Source organism: Saccoglossus kowalevskii, chromosome 5 (assembly GCF_978046115.1).
Source record: "Saccoglossus kowalevskii chromosome 5, keSacKowa6.1, whole genome shotgun sequence".
Taxonomy (NCBI): domain Eukaryota; kingdom Metazoa; phylum Hemichordata; class Enteropneusta; family Harrimaniidae; genus Saccoglossus; species Saccoglossus kowalevskii.
Window position 1 is genome coordinate 4,059,385 of NC_140645.1, and position 9,510 is coordinate 4,068,894.

Consider the following 9,510-nt stretch of genomic DNA (forward strand, 5'->3'; position numbering starts at 1 on the left):
GAATAAAAATGTTGATGAGCCTACTGCACGAGGTATTCCCAGCCGGTCTCCCGTGCAAGTACTAACCACGCCCGATGCGGCTTTGCTTCAGTGATCGGACGAGAACTGGTGTATTCTGCAATGGTTTGGCAGTAGGCTGAATATTCGTCGAAATTGGATGTAATATAATACTTCGGCTAGGCAACAAATCCCGGGGAAAAGTTGGTATGTACGGTGGAATAAAAATGTTGATAAGCCTACTGCACGTGGTATTCCCAGCCGGTCTCCCATGCAATTACTAAGCATGCCCGATGCAGATTAACTTCAGTGATCGGACTAGAACTGGTGTATTCTGCATTGGTTTGGCAGTAGGCTGAATATTCTTAGCAATTAGATGTCATTAAATGCTTCGGCTATGCAAAAAATCATGGAAAAAGGTTAGTATGTACGGTGGAATAAAAATGTTCATTAGCCTACTGCAGGTGGTATTCCCAGCCGGTCTCCCACGCAAGTACTAACCACGCCCGATGCAGCTTAACTTCAGCGATCGGACGAGAACTGGTGTATTCTGCAATGGTTTGGCAGTAGGCTGAATATTCGTCGGAATTGGATGTAATTTAATACTTCGGCTAGGCAAAAAATCATGGAAAAAAGTTAGTATGTACAGTGGAATAAAAATGTTCATCAGCCTACTGCAGATGGTATTCCCAGCCGATCTCCCACGCAAGTACTAACCACGCCCGATGCAGCTTAACTTCAGTGATCGGACGAAAACTGGTGTATTCTGCAATGGTTTGGCAGTAGGCTGAATATTCGTCGGAATTGGATGTAATTTTTTACTTCGGCTAGGCAACAAATTCCGGGAAATATGGTATGTACGGTGGAATAAAAATGTTGATAAGCCTACTGCACATGGTATTCCCAGCCGGTCTCCCATGCAAGTACTAACCATGCCCTAAGCAGATTAACTTCAATGATCAGACGAGAACTGGTGTATTCTGCATTGGTTTGGCAGTAGGCTGAATATTCGTCGCAATTGGATGTCATTTAATGCTTCGTCTAGGCAAAAAATCATGGGAAAAAGTTAGTATGTAATGTGGACTAAAAATGTTCATCATCCTACTGCACGTGATATTCCCAGCCGGTCTCCCATGCAAGTACTAACCACGCCCGATGCAGCTTAACTTCAGTGATCGGACGAGAACTGGTGTATTCTGCAATGGTTAGGCAGTAGGCTGAATATTCTACCGAATTGTATGTCATTTAATCCTTCGTCAAGGCAAAAAATCATTGGAAAAAGTTAGCATGTAATGTGGAATAAACATGTTGATGAGCCTACTGCACGAGGTATTCCCCGCCGGTCTCTCGTGCAAGTACTAACCACGCCCGATGCGGCTTAGCTTCAGTGATCGGACGAGAACTGGTGTATTCTGCAATGGTTTGGCAGTAGGCTGAATATTTGTCGGAATTGGATTTCAATTAATGCTTCGGCTAGGCAAAAAATCACGGGAAAAAGTTGGTATGTACGGTGGAATAAAAATATTGATAAGCCTACTGCACGTGGTATTCCCAGCCGGTCTCCCATTCAATTACTAACCATGCCCGATGCAGATTAACTTCAGTGATCGGACGAGAACTGGTGTATTCTGCATTGGTTTGGCAGTAGGCTGAATATTCTTCGCAATTAGATGTCATTTAATGCTTCGCCTAGGCAAAACATCATGGGAAATAGTTGGTACGTACGGTGGAATTAAAATGTTGATGAGCCTAATGCACGTGGTATTCCCAGCCGGTCTCCATGCAAGTACTAACCACGCCAGATGCAGCTTAACTTCAGTGATCGGACGAGAACTGGTGTATTCTGCAATGGTTTGGCAGTAGGCTGAATATTCATCCTAATTGTATGTCATTTAATGCTTTGTCTAGGCAAAAAATCATGGGAAAAAGTTAGCATGTAATGTGGAATAAAAAAGTTGATGAGCCTACTGCACGAGGTATTCCCAGCCAGTCTCCCGTGCAAGTACTAACCACGCCCGATGCGGCTTAGCTTCAGTGATCGGACGATTACTGGTGTATTCTGCAATGGTTTGGCAGTAGGCTGATTATTTGTCGGAATTGGATTTCAATTAATGCTTTTGCTAGGCATAAATTCACGGGAAAAAGATAGCATGTACGGTGGAATAAAAATATTGATAAGCCTACAGCACGTGGTATTCCCAGCAGGTCTCCAATGCAAGTACTAACCACGCCAGATGCAGCTTAACTTCAGTGATCGGACGAGAACTGGTGTATTCTGCAACGGTTAGGCAGTAGGCTGAATATTCGACCGAATTGTATGTCATTTAATGCTTCGTCTAGGCAAAAAATCATTGGAAAAAGTTAGCATGTAATGTGGAATAAAAATGTTGATGAGCCTTCTGCACGAGGTATTCCCCGCCGGTCTCTCGTGCAAGTACTAACCACGCCCGATGCGGCTTAGCTTCAGTGATCGGACGAGAACTGGTGTAATTTGCAATGGTTTGGCAGTAGACTGAATATTCGTCCGAATTGTATGTCGTTTAATGCTTTGGCTATGCAAACAATCCCGGGAAAAATTTAGTATGTATGGTGGAATAAAAATGTTGATGAGCCTAATGCACGTAGTATTCCCAGCCGGTCTCCCATGCAAGTACTAACCACACCCGATGCAGCTTAACTTCAGTGATCGGACGAGAACTGGTGTATTCTGAAATGGTTTGGCAGTAGGCTGAATATTCGTCCTAATTGTATGTTATTTAATGCTTCGTCTAGGCAAAAAATCATGGGAAAAAGTTAGCATGTAATGTGGAATAAAAATGTTGATGAGCCTACTGCACGAGGTATTCCCAGCCGGTCTCCTGTGTAAGTACTAACCACGCCCGATGCGGCTTAGCTTCAGTGATCGGACGAAAACTGGTGTATTCTGCAATGGTTTGGCAGTAGGCTGAATATTTGTCAGAATTGGATTTCAATTAATGCTTCGGCTAGGCAAAAAATCACGGGAAAAAGATAGCATGTACGGTGGAATAAAAATATTGATAAGCCTACTGCACGTGGTATTCCCAGCAGGCCTCCCATGGAAGTACTAACCACGCCCGATGCAGCTTAACTTCAGTGATCGGACGAGAACTGGTGTGTTCTGCAATGGTTTGGCAGTAGGCTGAATATTCGTCGGAATTGGATGTAACTTAATACTTCGGCTAGGCAAAAAATCCCGGGAAAAAGTTAGTATGTACGGTGGAATAAAAATGTTGATTAGCGTACTGCACGTGGTATTCCCAGCCTGTTTCACATCCAAGTACTAACCACGCCCGATGCAGCTTAACTTCAGTGATCGGACGAGAACTGGTGTATTCTGCATTGGTTTGGCAGTAGGCTGAATATTCTTAGCAATTAGATGTCATTTAATGCTTCGGCTATGCAAAAAATCATGGAAAAAACGTTAGTATGTACGGTGGAATAAAAATGTTCATTGGCCTACTGCAGGTGGTATTCCCAGCCGGTCTCCCACGCAAGTACTAACCACGCCCGATGCAGCTTAACTTCAGCGATCGGACGAGAACTGGTGTATTCTGCAATGGTTTGGCAGTAGGCTGAATATTCGTCGGAATTGGATGTAATTTAATACTTCGGCTAGGCAACAAATCCCGGGAAATATGGTATGTACGGTGGAATAAAAATGTTGATAAGCCTACTGCACGTGGTATTCCCAGCCGGTCTCCCATGCAAGTACTAACCATGCCCTATGCAGATTAACTTCAATGATCATACGAGAACTGGTGTATTCTGCATTGGTTTGGCAGTAGGCTGAATATTCGTCGCAATTGGATGTCATTTAATGCTTCGTCTAGGCAAAAAATCATGGGAAAAAGTTAGTATGTAATGTGGACTAAAAATGTTCACCATCCGACTGCACGTGGTATTCCCAGCCGGTCTCCCATGCAAGTACTAACCACGCCCGATGCAGCTTAACTTCAGTGATCGGACGCGAACTGGTGTATTCTGCAATGGTTAGGCAGTAGGCTGAATATTCTAACGAATTGTATGTCATTTAATCCTTCGTCAAGGCAAAAAATCATTGGAAAAAGTTAGCACGTAATGTGGAATATAAATGTTGATGAGCCTACTGCACGAGGTATTCCCCGCCGGTCTCTCATGCAAGTACTAACCACGCCCGATGCGGCTTAGCTTCAGTGATCGGACGAGAACTGGTGTATTCTGCAATGGTTTGGCAGTAGGCTGAATATTTGTCGGAATTGGATTTCAATTAATGCTTCGGCTAGGCAAAAAATCACGGGAAAAAGTTGGTATGTATGGTGGAATAAAAATATTGATAAGCCTACTGCACATGGTATTCCCAGCCGGTCTCCCATTCAATTACTAACCACGCCCGATGCAGCTTAACTTCAGTGATCGGACGAGAACTGGTGTATTCTGCAATGGTTTGGCAGTAGGCTGAATATTCATCCTAATTGTATGTCATTTAATGCTTCGTCTAGGCAAAAATTCATGGGAAAAAGTTGGTATGTATGGTGGAATAAAAATGTTGATGAGCCTACTGCACGAGGTATTCCCAGCCGGTCTCCCGTGCAAGTACTAACCACGCCCGATGCGGCTTAGCTTCAGTGATCGGACGAGAACTGGTGTATTCTGCAATGGTTTGGCAGTAGGCTGATTATTTGTCGGAATTGGATTTCAATTAATGCTTCAGCTAGGCAAAAATTCACGGGAAAAAGATAGCATGTACGGTGGAATAAAAATATTGATAAGCCTAATGCACGTGGTATTCCCAGCAGGTCTCCCATGCAAGTAGTAACCACGCTCGATGCAGCTTAACTTCAGTGATCGGACGAGAACTGGTGTATTTTGCAATGGCTTGGCAGTAGGCTGAATGTTCGTCCGAATTGTATGTCGTTTAATGCTTCGGCTATGCAAACAATCCCGGGAAAATGTTAGTATGTACGGTGGAATAAAAATGTTGATGAGCCTAATGCACGTAGTATTCCCAGCCGGTCTCCCATGTAAGTACTAACCACACCCGAAGCAGCTTAACTTCAGTGATCGGACGAGAACTGGTGTATTCTGCAATGGTTTGGCAGTAGGCTGAATATTCGTCCTAATTGTATGTCATTTAATGCTTCGTCTAGGCAAAAAATCATGGGAAAAAGTTAGCATGTAATGTGGAATAAAAATGTTGATGAGCCTACTGCACGAGGTATTCCCATCCGGTCTCCCATGCAAGTAGTAACCACGCCCGCATCGGCTTAGCTTCAGTGATCGGACGAGAACTGGTGTATTTTGCAATGGCTTGGCAGTAGGCTGAATGTTCGTCCGAATTGTATGTCGTTTAATGCTTCGGCTATGCAAACAATCCCGGGAAAATGTTAGTATGTACGGTGGAATAAAAATGTTGATGAGCCTAATGCACGTAGTTTTCCCAGCCGGTCTCCATGCAAGTACTAACCACGCCGGATGCAGCTTAACTTCAGTGATCGGACGAGAACTTGTGTATTCTGCAATGGTTTGGCAGTAGGCTGAATAATCGTCGGAATTGGATGTCATTAAATGCTTCTGCTAGGCAAAAAATCATGGGAAAAATTAGTATGTATGGTGGAATAAAAATGTTGATAAGCCTACTGCACGTGGTATTCCCAGCAGGTCTCTCATGCTAGTACTAGCCACGCCCGATGCAGCTTAACTTCATTGATCGGACGAGAAATGGTGTATTCTGAAATGGTTTGGCAGTAGGCTGAATATTCATCGGAATTGGATGTCATTTAATGCTTCGGCTAAGCAAAAAATCTCGGGAAAAAGTTAGTAAGTAATGTGGAATAAAAATGTTGATGAGCGTACTGCACGTGGTATTCCCAGCCGGTCTCACATCCAAGTACTAACCACGCCCGATGCAGCTTAACTTCAGTGATTGGACGAGAACGGGTGTATTCTGCAATGGTTTGGCAGTAGGCTGAATATTCGTCGGAATTGGATGTAATTTAATACTTCGGCTAGGCAAAAAACCCCTGGAAAAGTTAGTACGTACGGTTGTATAAAAATGTTGATGAGCCTAATGCACGTGGTATTCCCAGCCGGTCTCCCATGCAAGTACTAACCACGCCAGATGCAGCTTTACTTCAGTGATCGGACGAGAACTGGTGTATTCTGCAATGGTTTGGCAGTAGGCTGAATATTCATCCTAATTGTATGTCATTTAATGCTTCGTCTAGGCAAAAAATCATGGGAAAAAGTTAGCATGTAATGTGGAATAAAAATGTTGATGAGCCTACTGCACGAGGTATTCCCTGCCGGTCTCCCGTGCAAGTACTAACCACGCCCGATGTGGCTTAGCTTCAGTGATCGGACGAGAACTGGTGTAATTTGCAATGGTTTGGCAGTAGACTGAATATTCGTCGGAATTGGATGTAATTTAATACTTCGGCTAGGCAACAAATCCCGGGAAAAAGTTGGTATGTACGGTGGAATAAAAATGTTGATGAGCGTACTGCACGTGGTATTCCCAGCCGGTCTCACATCCAAGTACTAACCACGCCCGATGCAGCTTAACTTCAGTGATCGGACGAGAACGGGTGTATTCTGCAATGGTTTGGCAGTAGGCTGAATATTCGTCGGAATTGGATGTAACTTAATACTTCGGCTAGGCAAAAAATCCCGGGAAAAAGTTAGTATGTACGGTGGAATAAAAATGTTGATGAGCCTAATGCACGTGGTATTCCCAGTCGGTCTCTCATGCAAGTACTAACCACGCTCGATGCAGCTTAACTTCAGTGATCGGACGAGAACTGGTGTATTTTGCAATGGCTTGGCAGTAGGCTGAATATTCGTCCTAATTGTATGTCATTTAATGCTTCGTCTAGGCAAAAAATCATGGGAAAAAGTTAGCATGTAATGTGGAATAAAAATATTGATGAGCCTACTGCTCGAGGTATTCCCAGCCGGTCTCCCGTGCAAGTACTAACCACGCCCGATGCGGCTTAGCTTCAGTGATCAGACGAGAACTGGTGTATTCTGCAATGGTTTGGCAGTAGGCTGATTATTTGTCGGAATTGGATTTCAATTAATGCTTCAGCTAGGCAAAAATTCACGGGAAAAAGATAGCATGTACGGTGGAATAAAAATATTGATAAGCCTACTGCACGTGGTATTCCCAGCAGGTCTCCCATGCAAGTACTAACCACGCCCGATGCAGCTTAACTTCAGTGATCGGACGAGAACTGGTGTAATTTGCAATGGTTTGGCAGTAGACTGTATATTAGTCGAAATTGGATGTAATTTAATACTTCGGCTAGGGAACAAATCCCGGGAAAAAGTTGGTATGTACGGTGGAATAAAAATGTTGATGAGCGTACTGCACGTGGTATTCCCAGCCGGTCTCACATCCAAGTACTAACCACGCCCGATGCAGCTTAACTTCAGTGATCGGACGAGAACGGGTGTATTCTGCAATGGTTTGGCAGTAGGCTGAATATTCGTCGGAATTGGATGTAACTTAATACTTCGGCTAGGCAAAAAATCCCGGGGAAAATTTAGTATGTACGGTGGAATAAAAATGTTGATGAGCCTTATGCACGTGGTATTCCCAGCCGGTCTCCCATGCAAGTAGTAACCACGCTCGATGCAGCTTAACTTCAGTGATCGGACGAGAACTGGTGTATTTTGCAATGGCTTGGCAGTAGGCTGAATGTTCGTCCGAATTGTATGTCGTTTAATGCTTCGGCTATGCAAACAATCCCGGGAAAATGTTAGTATGTACGGTGGAATAAAAATGTTGATGAGCCTAATGCACGTAGTATTCCCAGCCAGTCTCCCATGCAAGTACTAACCACGCCGGATGCAGCTTAACTTCAGTGATCGGACAAGAACTTGTGTATTCTGCAATGGTTTGGCAGTAGGCTGAATATTCATCGGAATTGGATGTCATTTAATGCTTCGGCTAAGCAAAAAATCTCGGGAAAAAGTTAGTAAGTAATGTGGAATAAAAATGTTGATGAGCCTAATGCACGTGGTATTCCCAGCCGGTCTCCCATGCAAGTACTAACCACGCCCGATGCATCTTAACTTCAGTGATCAGACGAGAACTGGTGTATTCTGCAATGGTTTGGCAGTAGGCTGAATATTCGTCCGAATTGTATGTAATTTAATACTACGGCTAGGTAACAAATCCCGGGAAAAAGTTGGTATGTACGGTGAAATAAAATTGTTGATAAGCCTACTGCACGTGGTATTCCCAGCCGGTCTCCAATGCAAGTACTAACCATGCCCGATGCAGATTAACTTCAGTAATCGGACGTGAACTGGTGTACTCTGCTTTGGTTTGGCAGTAGGCTGAAAATTCGTCGAAATTGGATGTCATTTAATGCTTCGGCTAGGCAAAAAATCATGGAAAAATGTTAGTATGTACGATGGAATAAAAATGTTCATCAGCCTACTGCACGTGGTATTCCCTGCCGGTCTCCCATGCAAGTACTAACCACGCCCGATGCAGCTTAACTTCAGTGATCGGACGAGAACTGGTGTATTCTGCAATGGTTTGGCAGTAGGCTGAATACTCGTCGGAATTTAATGTCATTTAATGCTACGGCTAGGCAAAAAATCATGGGAAAAAGTTAGTATGTAATGTGGAATAAAATGTTGCTGAGCCTACTGCACGTGGTATTCCCAGCAGGTTTCTCATGCTAGTACTAGCCACGCCCGATGCAGCTTAACTTCATTGATTGGACGAGAACTGGTGTATTCTGAAATGTTTTGGCAGTAGTCTGAATATTCATCGGAATTAGATGTCATTTAATGCTTCGGCTAAGCAAAAAATCTCGGGAAAAATTTAGTATGTACGGTGGAATAAAAATGTTGATGAGCCTAATGCACGTAGTATTCCCATCCGGTCTCCCATGCAAGTACTAACCACACCCGATGCAGCTTAACTTCAGTGATCGGACGGAAACTGGTGTATTCTGCAATGGTTTGGCAGTAGGCTGAATATTCGTCCGAATTGTATGTCATTTAATGCTTCGTCTAGGCAAAAAATCATGGGAAAAAGTTAGTATGTAATGTGGAATACAAATGTTGATGAGCCTACTGCACGTGGTATTCCCAGCTGGTCTCCCGTGCAAGTACTAACCACGCCCGATGCGGCTTAACTTCAGTAATCGGACGAGAACTGGTGTATTCTGCAATGGTTTGGCAGTAGGCTGAATAGTTGTCAGAATTGGATGTAATTTAATACTTCGGCTAGGCAACAAATCCCGAGAAAAAGTTGGTATGTACGGTGGAATAAAAATGTTGATAAGCCTACTGCACGTGGTATTCCCAGCAGGTCTCCCATGCAATTACTAACCATGCCCGATGCAGATTAACTTCAGTGATCAGACGAGAACTGGTGTATTCTGCATTGGTTTGGCAGTAGGCTGAATATTCTTCGCAATTGGATGTCATTTAATGCTTCGGCTAGGCAAAAATTCATGGAAAAAAGTTAGTATGTACGGTGGAATAAAAATGTTC

The 9,510-nt window shown here is 43.7% G+C and overlaps 39 pseudogenes; all 39 read right to left on the bottom strand.

Moving 5' to 3' along the window:
- Positions 1-17: 17 nt before the first annotated feature.
- Positions 18-137, bottom strand: LOC146743423 (5S ribosomal RNA; annotated as a pseudogene).
- Positions 138-233: 96 nt separating this feature from the next.
- Positions 234-353, bottom strand: LOC146743424 (5S ribosomal RNA; annotated as a pseudogene).
- A 96-nt stretch (positions 354-449) lies between these two features.
- Positions 450-569, bottom strand: LOC146743425 (5S ribosomal RNA; annotated as a pseudogene).
- A 96-nt stretch (positions 570-665) lies between these two features.
- Positions 666-785, bottom strand: LOC146743426 (5S ribosomal RNA; annotated as a pseudogene).
- A 94-nt stretch (positions 786-879) lies between these two features.
- LOC146743427 (5S ribosomal RNA) lies at positions 880-999 on the bottom strand (annotated as a pseudogene).
- Positions 1,000-1,095: 96 nt separating this feature from the next.
- On the bottom strand, positions 1,096-1,215 carry LOC146743428 (5S ribosomal RNA; annotated as a pseudogene).
- Positions 1,216-1,311: 96 nt separating this feature from the next.
- Positions 1,312-1,431, bottom strand: LOC146743429 (5S ribosomal RNA; annotated as a pseudogene).
- Positions 1,432-1,527: 96 nt separating this feature from the next.
- Positions 1,528-1,647, bottom strand: LOC146743430 (5S ribosomal RNA; annotated as a pseudogene).
- Positions 1,648-1,743: 96 nt separating this feature from the next.
- Positions 1,744-1,862, bottom strand: LOC146743431 (5S ribosomal RNA; annotated as a pseudogene).
- A 96-nt stretch (positions 1,863-1,958) lies between these two features.
- On the bottom strand, positions 1,959-2,078 carry LOC146743432 (5S ribosomal RNA; annotated as a pseudogene).
- Positions 2,079-2,174: 96 nt separating this feature from the next.
- Positions 2,175-2,294, bottom strand: LOC146743433 (5S ribosomal RNA; annotated as a pseudogene).
- Positions 2,295-2,606: 312 nt separating this feature from the next.
- On the bottom strand, positions 2,607-2,726 carry LOC146743434 (5S ribosomal RNA; annotated as a pseudogene).
- Positions 2,727-2,822: 96 nt separating this feature from the next.
- Positions 2,823-2,942, bottom strand: LOC146743435 (5S ribosomal RNA; annotated as a pseudogene).
- Positions 2,943-3,038: 96 nt separating this feature from the next.
- LOC146743436 (5S ribosomal RNA) lies at positions 3,039-3,158 on the bottom strand (annotated as a pseudogene).
- Positions 3,159-3,254: 96 nt separating this feature from the next.
- Positions 3,255-3,374, bottom strand: LOC146743437 (5S ribosomal RNA; annotated as a pseudogene).
- Positions 3,375-3,471: 97 nt separating this feature from the next.
- On the bottom strand, positions 3,472-3,591 carry LOC146743438 (5S ribosomal RNA; annotated as a pseudogene).
- Positions 3,592-3,685: 94 nt separating this feature from the next.
- LOC146743439 (5S ribosomal RNA) lies at positions 3,686-3,805 on the bottom strand (annotated as a pseudogene).
- A 96-nt stretch (positions 3,806-3,901) lies between these two features.
- Positions 3,902-4,021, bottom strand: LOC146743440 (5S ribosomal RNA; annotated as a pseudogene).
- Positions 4,022-4,117: 96 nt separating this feature from the next.
- LOC146743441 (5S ribosomal RNA) lies at positions 4,118-4,237 on the bottom strand (annotated as a pseudogene).
- Positions 4,238-4,333: 96 nt separating this feature from the next.
- Positions 4,334-4,453, bottom strand: LOC146743442 (5S ribosomal RNA; annotated as a pseudogene).
- Positions 4,454-4,549: 96 nt separating this feature from the next.
- On the bottom strand, positions 4,550-4,669 carry LOC146743443 (5S ribosomal RNA; annotated as a pseudogene).
- Positions 4,670-4,765: 96 nt separating this feature from the next.
- LOC146743444 (5S ribosomal RNA) lies at positions 4,766-4,885 on the bottom strand (annotated as a pseudogene).
- Positions 4,886-4,981: 96 nt separating this feature from the next.
- Positions 4,982-5,101, bottom strand: LOC146743445 (5S ribosomal RNA; annotated as a pseudogene).
- A 96-nt stretch (positions 5,102-5,197) lies between these two features.
- On the bottom strand, positions 5,198-5,317 carry LOC146743446 (5S ribosomal RNA; annotated as a pseudogene).
- A 310-nt stretch (positions 5,318-5,627) lies between these two features.
- LOC146743447 (5S ribosomal RNA) lies at positions 5,628-5,747 on the bottom strand (annotated as a pseudogene).
- Positions 5,748-5,843: 96 nt separating this feature from the next.
- On the bottom strand, positions 5,844-5,963 carry LOC146743448 (5S ribosomal RNA; annotated as a pseudogene).
- A 95-nt stretch (positions 5,964-6,058) lies between these two features.
- LOC146743449 (5S ribosomal RNA) lies at positions 6,059-6,178 on the bottom strand (annotated as a pseudogene).
- Positions 6,179-6,274: 96 nt separating this feature from the next.
- Positions 6,275-6,394, bottom strand: LOC146743450 (5S ribosomal RNA; annotated as a pseudogene).
- A 96-nt stretch (positions 6,395-6,490) lies between these two features.
- Positions 6,491-6,610, bottom strand: LOC146743451 (5S ribosomal RNA; annotated as a pseudogene).
- A 96-nt stretch (positions 6,611-6,706) lies between these two features.
- LOC146743452 (5S ribosomal RNA) lies at positions 6,707-6,826 on the bottom strand (annotated as a pseudogene).
- A 96-nt stretch (positions 6,827-6,922) lies between these two features.
- LOC146743453 (5S ribosomal RNA) lies at positions 6,923-7,042 on the bottom strand (annotated as a pseudogene).
- A 96-nt stretch (positions 7,043-7,138) lies between these two features.
- LOC146743454 (5S ribosomal RNA) lies at positions 7,139-7,258 on the bottom strand (annotated as a pseudogene).
- A 96-nt stretch (positions 7,259-7,354) lies between these two features.
- LOC146743455 (5S ribosomal RNA) lies at positions 7,355-7,474 on the bottom strand (annotated as a pseudogene).
- A 528-nt stretch (positions 7,475-8,002) lies between these two features.
- LOC146743456 (5S ribosomal RNA) lies at positions 8,003-8,122 on the bottom strand (annotated as a pseudogene).
- A 96-nt stretch (positions 8,123-8,218) lies between these two features.
- Positions 8,219-8,338, bottom strand: LOC146743457 (5S ribosomal RNA; annotated as a pseudogene).
- Positions 8,339-8,434: 96 nt separating this feature from the next.
- On the bottom strand, positions 8,435-8,554 carry LOC146743458 (5S ribosomal RNA; annotated as a pseudogene).
- A 311-nt stretch (positions 8,555-8,865) lies between these two features.
- On the bottom strand, positions 8,866-8,985 carry LOC146743459 (5S ribosomal RNA; annotated as a pseudogene).
- Positions 8,986-9,081: 96 nt separating this feature from the next.
- On the bottom strand, positions 9,082-9,201 carry LOC146743460 (5S ribosomal RNA; annotated as a pseudogene).
- Positions 9,202-9,297: 96 nt separating this feature from the next.
- Positions 9,298-9,417, bottom strand: LOC146743461 (5S ribosomal RNA; annotated as a pseudogene).
- Positions 9,418-9,510: the final 93 nt, after the last annotated feature.